The 10,400-nt window shown below is 47.1% G+C and overlaps 1 pseudogene; it reads right to left on the reverse strand.

Annotated features, from left to right (window-relative positions):
• Positions 1-7,288: 7,288 nt before the first annotated feature.
• LOC141418728 (small nucleolar RNA SNORA48) lies at positions 7,289-7,432 on the reverse strand (annotated as a pseudogene).
• Positions 7,433-10,400: the final 2,968 nt, after the last annotated feature.

The raw sequence follows: 10,400 nt of genomic DNA on the forward strand, positions 1-10,400 counted from the left end.
CCCCACACAGCCACAGAGAAGGCAGCATGGCTTCTGCCTGGGTTCTGTGGGCGCCATGCTCCCTGGGCCCCGTGTTGGGTTGTTGAACCGAGGTGGCCTGACGGTGGTCAATGGAACCAAGCTGGATAAAGAGGTGGCAGTGGAAGCCAAGAGCCCATGTGCTCAGGACGCCATCAGGCCAAAGTTTGGATATAAAACCTCCATGCAGGCCAGAAGAGTGTGCGGGTGACACAATGTCACCAGACAGAGGAGTGTGCAGGTGACGCAATATAACCGGAAAGATGTTTGAATTTCTGAAGTTTTTCCTCTAGACTCCCTGAACCAACCATCAAATCAGCCCAGAAGGTAACACGGAAGCGCTTTCAGGAAGGGGCTGGCATGGGTGGGCTGGGGAGGAAGGGGCTCTGGAAGGGACCCTACTTGACGTCCCCTCTCTTTGGATGAGTTCTTCTAGAACATTCTAGATCTCATGTGCTGTGAGCGCACTGAGCCCGAACTTGCAATACAGGGTCGTTTCAAAGTTTGGAAATGATGGCATGCACTCTTAGAAAACTACCCACGGAGGGGGTTTTAAATAGTGAGGGCTTTCTGATGAATTGTCTTGCATGTCCTCAGGGCCCACAGACTCCATGTTGGTGACCTTCCTCTCCAAGACCCCTGAGAGTGATCATGGCCAGTGACCTGAAGGCCGATGGCCTCAGACTGAGGCCCAGGAGTGTCACCAATCTCCCAGCCGTCACCAGCCACATTCAGTGGAAGGAGGAGCCTGGGAGTGGCCACACCCTTCCCATCTGAATGGCCTTGATCTCTTCTTACGCCTCCTTCTAGAGCTTTCTATTAAAGACAGCAGCATTTGGCTGGGCAGTGTAGGTGAACCAACAAAGCACATGGGGGGGCCTTCCCCGTGCGTTTCTGAAAGCCACCATGGCTTCAGCGTGGATTGAGTGTCCTCCCAAGGGTCCTTTGTGATTGGAAGCTTGATCTCAGAGTGGTGACCTTGGAAGATAGTGGGGACCTTTAAGAGGTGTGGCCTATGGCAGAGAAATGCAAATGAGAGTGACGTTGAGATGGCCACCACGGAGAAGACAATGGCAGATGCTGGCGAGGACGCGGGGACGCAGCCCTCACACACTGTCGTGGGGTGTACACTAGTCGTGGGGTGTACACCATGGAGGTCAGTATGGCGGCCCCTCAGAAGACTGAACTAGAAGTGCCATCTGACCTGCCATCTGACCTGAGGGGACGCAGGCCAGCACACAGCGCAGACACCTGCACGCCCGTGTTGTCACAGCCTCATTCGTGACGGCTGCGCTGTTCAGCTGATGATGGCTGAAGAAACGAGGTGTGACACGGTGGAGAGTCACCCATCCATGAAGAGCGACTCCACCACGCGGGAAAACGGATGGAGCCGGAGGCCGCCGTGCCGGGTGAGATAGGCGAAGCCCAGAGACGAGTCCAGGTGTTTTCTGTGATGGCGACGCCAGCCCACTGCAGCTAGTGACATAGAAGAGGACTGTGGGGGACTGTGGGGGACCGGGGAGAGGGAGAGGGGTGATGGGGGAGTATGACCGAAGTACATTATGCTACATGTGGGAAAACAGCACGATGGAGGCCATGAAAACTGAGGGAAGGGCAATTAGAAGAATAGAGGCCAGGCTGGGGAGTGGCTCAAGTGGCAGAGGACCTGACCGGCAAGCACAAGGCCCTGAGTTCAAATTTCAGCACGGCCAGAAAACAAAACCCAGAATAATCGAGGGGGTGAATTTGATCAAAGCTCATTGCATGCATTTATGGAAATAGCACAATGACAACCCTGTACACAACATGACAAAAAAGAGTAGGGCCTGGTGGGACTTAGTTTCTGTGGGGGCAGTGGCCTCAGAAGGCACTGTGAGCTGCCAGTGTCCATCTGTCTGTCTCTCTACTTCCTGGTTGCCGTGCGATCATCTGCACAGGTCCACCATCCACCATGGGGTCCCTCCAGAGTCTGAGTCGCGACATTTTAGGTCCCCAAACTCTGAGCTAAACACACACTTCCATAAAGTCAGCCACTGAAAGCATTTGTAGTAACTGGAAAGCTGACATAGCCAGGGTCGCCTCTGGTGTTACGTGGATTTGTGTAATGATTGAACAAGACTGTGTAAATGCCGGCAAAATCACTGATTTGTACATTTTAAAGGGTAAATTTTATTTTTGTGCGAATTATATCTAAAAAAAAAAAAAAGGAATGAAGTAATGACACTTGCTTCCACATGGATAAACCCTGAAAATATTGGACTGAGTGAAAGCCAGACCCCAGGTCACCTGTTGTCTGGGTCTGTTTCCCCAAATGTCCACGGTGGGCAAGTTCAAAGACAAACAAACTAGGTTGCTGGTTGCCAGAGTGGATGGAGGGGTGAGGAGTGGCCATTATTGGTGTGGAGTTTCTTTGGGGGACGATGAAATACTCTAACATTTTTTCAGTGGTGCTGGGGTTTGAACTGAAGGCCTCAAGCTTGCTAGGCAGGTGCTCTATCACTTGAGCCAGGTTCCCAGCTGGATGGTGAAAATATGTGAAACTTAGCTGAGCACTGGTGGCTTACACCTATAATCCTAGCAGTTTGAGAGACTGAGATCAGAAGAATTATGGTTCAAGACCAGCTCAGGCAAATAATTCTTGAGAACCCATCTCAACCAGTGGCGATGCACATATTGGGAGGAGAGATCAGGAGGACTGCGGTTCCAGGACAGCCCATGCAAAAAAGGTTATGGGACCCCATCTCAAGGGAAAAAAACTGTGTGTGGAGATGCACAACAGAAAGCATCCCCTAGGAGGATCGTGGTCCAGGGCAGCCTGGACAAAAAGTGAAGCCTCATCTCCAAACTGCGCAGAGCAAAGAGACCGGAGGTGGTGCTCAGGTGGTAGAGCGCCTGCTTTGCAAGAGTGACACCTAGGTTCCAATCCCAGAAACTCAAAAAAAAAAATCTGAGGTTAGATAATAATGACCATGGTGTCACCCAGCTTGGTGATTACACTAGAGACACTGAGCTGCACATCCAGGTGGGCGACTTTGCTATATGACATGACTTTTATGTCAAATCTGTTAAAAATCTCCCTCCTGGCTCTCCACTGCCTAACTCCAGCACCGGAGGCCACTTTGCCAATCTTTCCTGTACCTTGTGCGCAATTTCCACTATTTTCCTTTAAAGCCACTCAGTTTCATACTTAGGGTCTCTCCCTTAGATGAAAAGCCAGTGTCACTTGAGGGAAATAACAAGGTTAGAACTTAAATGGTCCACCTGTTCTGACTGGCTACAGACCACACCATCCCATTATTAAATCTTTCCAATTTCAAGTAATAAATGGAAACAATCCATTTATTAATGGATTAACTTCTGACTAAGTCCTGTTGCTGAAGCCTGATTTTTAACTTTGTCTAAAAACAATGAAAGTAAGTGTTAGGGAGGGTGACAGACAATTGAGTGCCCAAGAGAGCCTCAGCTTGGTGTGACCAGGCTGGTGAGGACAAGGAATAACTACCCTCCCATGTGACCTGGCAATGGTCACAGTGCAGCGGTGTATGTATCAGGTGACATCAGTTACAACCTCTGAAGCAAACACCCAGTGCTTTGGGGACAAACTTCACACGAAGGTCCTGCTTCCAGTCTAGCATATATTTAAAGTCCTGATTATTATAAGGCCAGTAATCACTCCTGGTCCCCTGTCACTTCACTCCTGGTCCCTCAGTCACTTCACTTCTGGTCTCCTGTCACTTCACTTGTCATTCCTCAGTCACTTCACTCCTCGTTCCTCTGTCACTTCACTCCTGGTCCCTCAGCCACGGAGGCTTACATTGCTGGGGACACCACACCACATACACACAGTACCTGCTGTGGTTCCTTCTGGGCTACCTCAGAGGTGGGGATGAGCCCCCGTCACCAAACCCTCTACAAGTGGGGCAGGAGTGTAGGGACTGCTGGGCAGAGCCACTGCCACACTGGACAGCCCAGAGGACTCACAGCTCTCACATGACACCATCGACCAACACCGTTCAGGGAACACCTCACTTCAGCTAGACCCAGTCTTTGGGGACAAGTTGCTGGGGCTGCTGCCTTCAGGTAGGCTGGGAGTCCCCAAATCTCAGCTGTTCTGAGATTTGGGACACCAATGGTGGCTCTGGGGCAACTTAAAGGACTAGGGGGAAGAGAGCGACATGAAGGCTGAATTGTGGCCAGGCCAATTTCCTACCATCTGCCATGCCAAGGAGACAGAAAAGGACCAGCAGGGCAAAATGGACCAGGAGCCCAGTCCGAGGTCACTTCTGGTGGCTCTTCAGCTAGCACTGTCCCCAGCAAGCACCATCCCTCAGTGTGGTTAGAAGTGGAAACACAGCGACACTTGCACCTCTAGACGGGTACCTGAATGGCCTCCTGCAGTGAGCAGCCAACACTGGGCAGGATGTGAACTAACTGCGCTCAGACTGGGACATCTGACTGCAGGGCTGCGATCCCAAGAGAAGGGGACATAACAAGCCGTATTCCCGCCTGGAGACTCATCCTGGAGCCCAGCAGAGACAACTGAGTTGCCACAGCGTGGGTTACTGAGGACACAGAGACTGGACAGTCACGCAGCTGACCCAGTTAGAATCAGTGGGGAAGACCCTAGAGAGACAGGTAGAGAAAGTTGTTAACTCTTCCCCGGGATCCCCTTGAGGACATGAGTGGACATCAAACTGTCAGGGCTAAGGGTGACAGTCCATGACACGGGGCCAAGAGCTGTTGGGACAGAACCGTCACCCGGGTGCTTGAGCTGAGCAGATGCCAGGCAGGGCTCGTCTAAGGTGGAAGGTGCTTGAGTGCCAACCAGCACCTGAGAAGCCCCAGGGGACACAGGGGACACTCAGGAGAGGAGCCACCGTGTAGAGCTCACTTAGTCTTACAATAAAGGAACTTCCATGTGTACACTAACAAATTTCAAGAGGACTGGGCTGTTTCACAAACAATCTCCATTAACACCACAAAATCCGGCCGTCTCATGCCAGCCTACGGAGGCACACCCTGAAATGACAGCTGGGATGAAAGCCGGGTCACGACTTAAAAATAGCCATTAGTAATGTTTTCAAGGAGTTATGAGATGAGGAAACAAACAAAAAATCAATGCAGAAATGGGAATTAAGAAAATCAGATCTCATCTGGGAGCTGGTGGCTCACACCTGTAATCCTGACTACTTGGGAGGCTAAGATTGGGAGGATCGCAGTTCGAGGCCAGCCTGGGCGAATAGTTCATGAGATCCCATCTCCAAAGCGACCAGAGCAAAATGGACTGGAGGTGCCATTCAAGTGTGAAGTACCTGCTTTGCAAGTGCAAAGCCCTGAGATCAAACCCCAGCCCCACTAAATCATAACAGTAAAATCTCCAAATGGAAAAATATAATTTCTCTAATGAAAATTTTCACCGGATGAAATGAACAGATTAGACACTTAAGAGGAAGTAACGAATTTGAAAGCAGGGCAGGAGAAACGATCTAAACCAATGCTGAAAGGAGCAGAACTAGCTCAGTGACAACAGCAAGCCATCTAATCTGAGTGTGGCTGGAGAGTGGGAGAGGGTGATTCTGTGCTCGCATTCTAGAGCAGGGCTTAGCGAGAAGTGAATGGTTCCAGAAGAAATGTCTAAGATTAAGGACTTAGAGTCTTCACCTTTGCAGAGTTAGAAAAAGAGTAAATTAAACCCAAAGCTTGCAGAAAGAAGGAACAATTCAGGACGGAAATTGATAGGGTGAAATGTCTAATGGAGATCAGGAAAAAGAGAAGGTTGGGGGCTGGGATGTGACTCAGTGGTACAGCCTAGCCTACGTGAGGCCCTGGACTCCATCCCAGCATCAAAAAAGAAAAAAAAAAAAAAGAAAAGAGAAAGTTGAATGCAGGCATGGTGGTTTACCCCTGCAATCCCAGCACTGGGGAGGTGAAGGCAGGAGGATTGCAAATTTGAGGACAGCCAGGGCTGCACAGTGAGACCTTATCTAAAAAAATAAGGGAGGGAGGGAGGAAAAAGAAAGTTTTTTGAGAAGATTAGTAAAATTAGTAAATCTTTTTGAGAAAATTAGTAAAATTCATACACCCCTAGCTAGACTGATTAAGATATAAAGGGAGCTAAGTTGCTAACATCAAGAATGAAGTTTCAATAAGTTTGACATCCCTTGAACAAAACCAATGACTAAAAGTGACCAGGGAGAAATAACACATCCGAATAGCTGATTGCTCTTCCTGTCATTGCTTTGCGGTGCCGGGGATGGACCCCAGGGCTTGGCAAGTGTTCTCTCTGAGCTGCACCCGGTCTCGAACAGTTCTGTGTCTATTAAGATCATTTAATCCGGAGAATTTTATGGAACATTTGCAGAACAAACGGTGCAAATGTCACACAGTCCCAGAGACAGTCCTTCCCAGCTCAGAAAACCTACGTCTCAAAGCAAAGACAGGACAACGACAGATCGGAACCTCTCACGAGTGTGTGCGTGAATCCCCAAGCCATGTCCCCAGACGTCTTTTTGCTTTAGCTGTATTTCAGGAGGGTCCTGTGGTCTTGGCCAGGGCTGGCCTCAGACGCACACTACCACACCCAGATTATCGACTGAGATGGGGTCCACCTAACTTTTTGCTCTGACTGGCCTCTGACCGTGACCCTTCTACATGCTGCTTCCCAAGTAGCTGGAATTATAGGTGTGATGCACTGTACCTGATGATAATGTCTTTTGATAACCAAAATTCTTTAATTTTCATGAAGTCCAATTTATGTATTTCTTATGTTTGTGTCTTCAGTATCGTATCCAAGAAAGTACTGTCCAATCCAATGTCATGAACCTTTTGCCCTGTGTCTTCCCCTAAGAGTTTTAGCTTTAGGTCTGATCCGTTTTGAGTTACTTTTTGTGTAAGGTGATTAGGTCCAATTTCTGATTATTGTGTGTGGATATCCAGTTTTCCCAGCCCAGTGACTGAAAACAGTTTTGGAAAGCCAGGCATGATGGTGCTGCCTGTATCCCAGTACTTGGGAAGCTGAGACAGGAGGATTGCGAGTTCAAGGCCAGCTTGGGCTTTATAGCGAGACCCTGTCTCAAACACAAGATATAAAGAAAGTCTTGGCAGCTTTGTTAAAAATCATTCGACTACCTATGTGTGTTTATTTCTGGCCTTTCTCTCCTGTTCTGGTAGTCTAGAACTACTCATACAGAGATTTCATGTTTCTGTTGAAATTCACCCCAAGTGTTCTATTCCTTTGATGCTGGAAGATTTTGTTTTTTAAGTTTTTTAATAATAGGCCCTAGGCATGAAATAGCTTTGGTCACAGACCCAAGCATCAAGCTAGGATGAACAAAGGACTGTCATCTGCTCTGCCCATGACTGACACAAGCCCAATGCCAGCAACGAGGTCTTTCTTCACCCATTGCCAAGAGTTGTTTTAAAATTTTGACTTTAAAATTTGGTTGTTGCTGGTCTAATAGAAGTAAGTTGAATTTTGTGTTTTGATCTCATGTTCTGTACTGTTGCTAAATTCACTTGAAGTAGGCCTTTTTTGGGGGAGGGGGGCAGGGGGAAGGTAGTCCACCAACAGACACCAAGTAAGCACAACACATATTCAGCCTTAAAAAGGGGGGACGTTGTCACAGTTACAAGATGGCTGAACTTTGAGGACACAGTGCTGGGGGGAAAAAAGCCAGACACAAAAAGATGAACCCTGGACGGTGGTATATACCAACACGTGGTATGTACAGCACTCAAAATCTCAGAGTCAGAGCCAAGTGTTGGTGACTGGTGCCTGTAATCCTAGCTACTCAGGAGCCAGAGATCAGGAGGATTGAGGTTCAAAGCCAGTCCAGGCAAATAGTTCCCAAGACCCTATCTCAAAAAAAAAAAAAAAAAAAAAAAAACCATCACAAAACAGAGCTGGTGGAGTGGCTCAAGTGGTAAGAGTGCCTCCCTAGCAAGAGTGAGGCCCTGAGTTCAAATCCCAGTGCCACCAAAAAAAAAAAAACCCATACAAAAAAGAAATATCTCAGAGTAGTCAGTCAGAAAGTAGAGGAGTGGTTGACAGGCCCTGGGGGAGAGAAGTGATGTTGTTTAGTGAGTAAAGAGACTTACACAGTGAAGAATTACGACTTTTTCAATTTTTATGTATTTGTTGGATTTTACTTTAAAAAAGCTTAAGGAATCAGAACTGGAGTTTTCTCTCTACCTACTTAAGGAGCGCCCAGTCCACTTGCTGACTCAGCCACCCAAGCCTTGGCCTACCTACCCTTCCCACGCCACCCTCGACCACTGTTAGAAACGGGTGGCCGCCCAAGAAGGTTTCAGTGATTTCAGAATTACTGGCAGAGCTGAGGCTAGGACACTGGGCTTCTGTTCTCTTCTCTAGTACACTTGCTTTTTACAGATGGTCACCCGAACCTGGTAAACACTGTTTTCACAAGTAAAAAAAAAAAAAAGGATGAATTATGCAGGTGAAGTTAGGGATGGCTCTGCAGTACTGACTGCATTTAAAACCACTGAACTGTGCCCTAAAACAACTAAGATGAACTCCATGTTGCATGCTTTGCCATAATTAGTTTTTTATTAGATACAAAAAAAAAAAGCAAAACCCTCTGTGGTGGAAATCATAAAACACTATGAAGAACACAGCCTAAGAAAATGAAGGGACATTGCCATATACCGTGTTCACAGACTGGAAGACTCAACAGCATAAAGATGCCAGCTCACGCCTGTAATCCTGACCACTCAGGAGGCAGAGGTCAGGAGGATGGAGGTTCAAAGCCAGCCTGGGCAAAAAGTTCATGAGACCCTATCTGGAAAACACACATCACAAAAAAGAGCTGGTGGAATGGCTCAAGGCGCAGGCCCTGAGTTCAAACCCTGATTCCCCCCTGCCACCACCACCAAAAAAAAGAGAGAGACACCAATTCTTCCCAAATTCACTTCAGGTTTAATGCAGCATCAAAAATTTCAGTTAATTTTTAATTTTTTTTACTATTAGAAATTGGTAAATGAGGCCTAACATTTTTACGGCAAAGCAAAGAACTTAACATAACCAGAATAACTTTGGAAAAAGTAGTAATGATTTTGACCCAAAGACAAACATATCAATGAGACAGAATAGAGTTTGAACAGTCCCATGCTTAAAAAAAAAATGTCGATTAATTTTCCAAAAAGGTGCCAGGACAAACAGAGAATAGAAAATGTTTTCAACAAATGGTGCTGGGAAAAACTGGTATCTACATGCTGAAAAAGTACACGCTGACTCACACATCGCTCTGACACGAAGAGCAAATGAGCCGCTCAGAGCGCGACATTACCACTAAAACTCCAAAGCATCCAGGAAGCACGGACGTATCGTATCCTAGCAACCGAGATAGGCAAAAATTCCCTAGCCTAGGTGCAGAAAAAGTCATAAAATTTCAAATGTTAAAATATACTTCCTCACAATAAAAACTTCTGTACATTAAAAGCACCAGTAAGAACACAAAAAAGGCCGGGCACAGTGATTCACCTACGATACCAGCTACTCAGGAGGCAGAGATGGGGAGGACAGTGGTGTGAGGTCAGCCCAGGCAAAATGTTACTGAGACTCCATCTCAACCAAGGGTTGGGAATGGTGGTATGTGCCTGTCATCCCAGCTGTGCAGGAAGCATAAATAGCGGGATCGTGGTCCAGGGTGGCCTGGGCATCAAGGTGAGACCCTATTTGAAAAAAAAAAAGAAAGCAAAAAGGACTGGGGGTCTGGCTGAAGTGGGAGCATTTGTCTAGCAGGAGGAGTCACTGAGTTCAAATCCCAAGGAGAAAAAAAATAGTACACATCAGACAAAGGATTTGCATCCAAAATAAACAAATCTTACATCAATAATGAAAAAGAAAAACAGGCAAGAGATTTGAAGATCCCTTTATAAAAGGAGCTATGCAAATTTCCATGAAGCTCTCAAACACTCAATATAGTTAGTTGTCAAGGAAACACGATTTAAAAATCAAGGAGCCACCAGGACTCACCCATCAGAAGGCCAAAGTCACAGGCTGCCAATACCACACTGGCGAGGACGGAGAGCAAGAGAGTCCTCAGAAGCTTGTACGATGGCACGACAAGCTCCTCGGACCACAGCTCCTCAACCTCACCTACAACACAAAGACCACTTAAAATAAATGAAAATATATTCTGTATGGCAGTGCTCCAGCAGCTTTATTCAAAACACACCAAACCTGGGACTATCCAAACACCCACCAATGGACATATCCAAAAGTGATGGTATATCCATTCAAAGGAGTTCTATTCTGCAATAAAAAAGAATGAATAAATGTAGTGACATAGGAGGGACCTCAAAAACGTGCTGTGTGACAGGGGATGGAACTAAAGAGGACAGTCATATGATTCCATCACGCC

Source organism: Castor canadensis, chromosome 17 (genome assembly GCF_047511655.1).
Source record: "Castor canadensis chromosome 17, mCasCan1.hap1v2, whole genome shotgun sequence".
In the NCBI taxonomy this organism is placed as follows: Eukaryota; Metazoa; Chordata; class Mammalia; order Rodentia; family Castoridae; genus Castor; species Castor canadensis.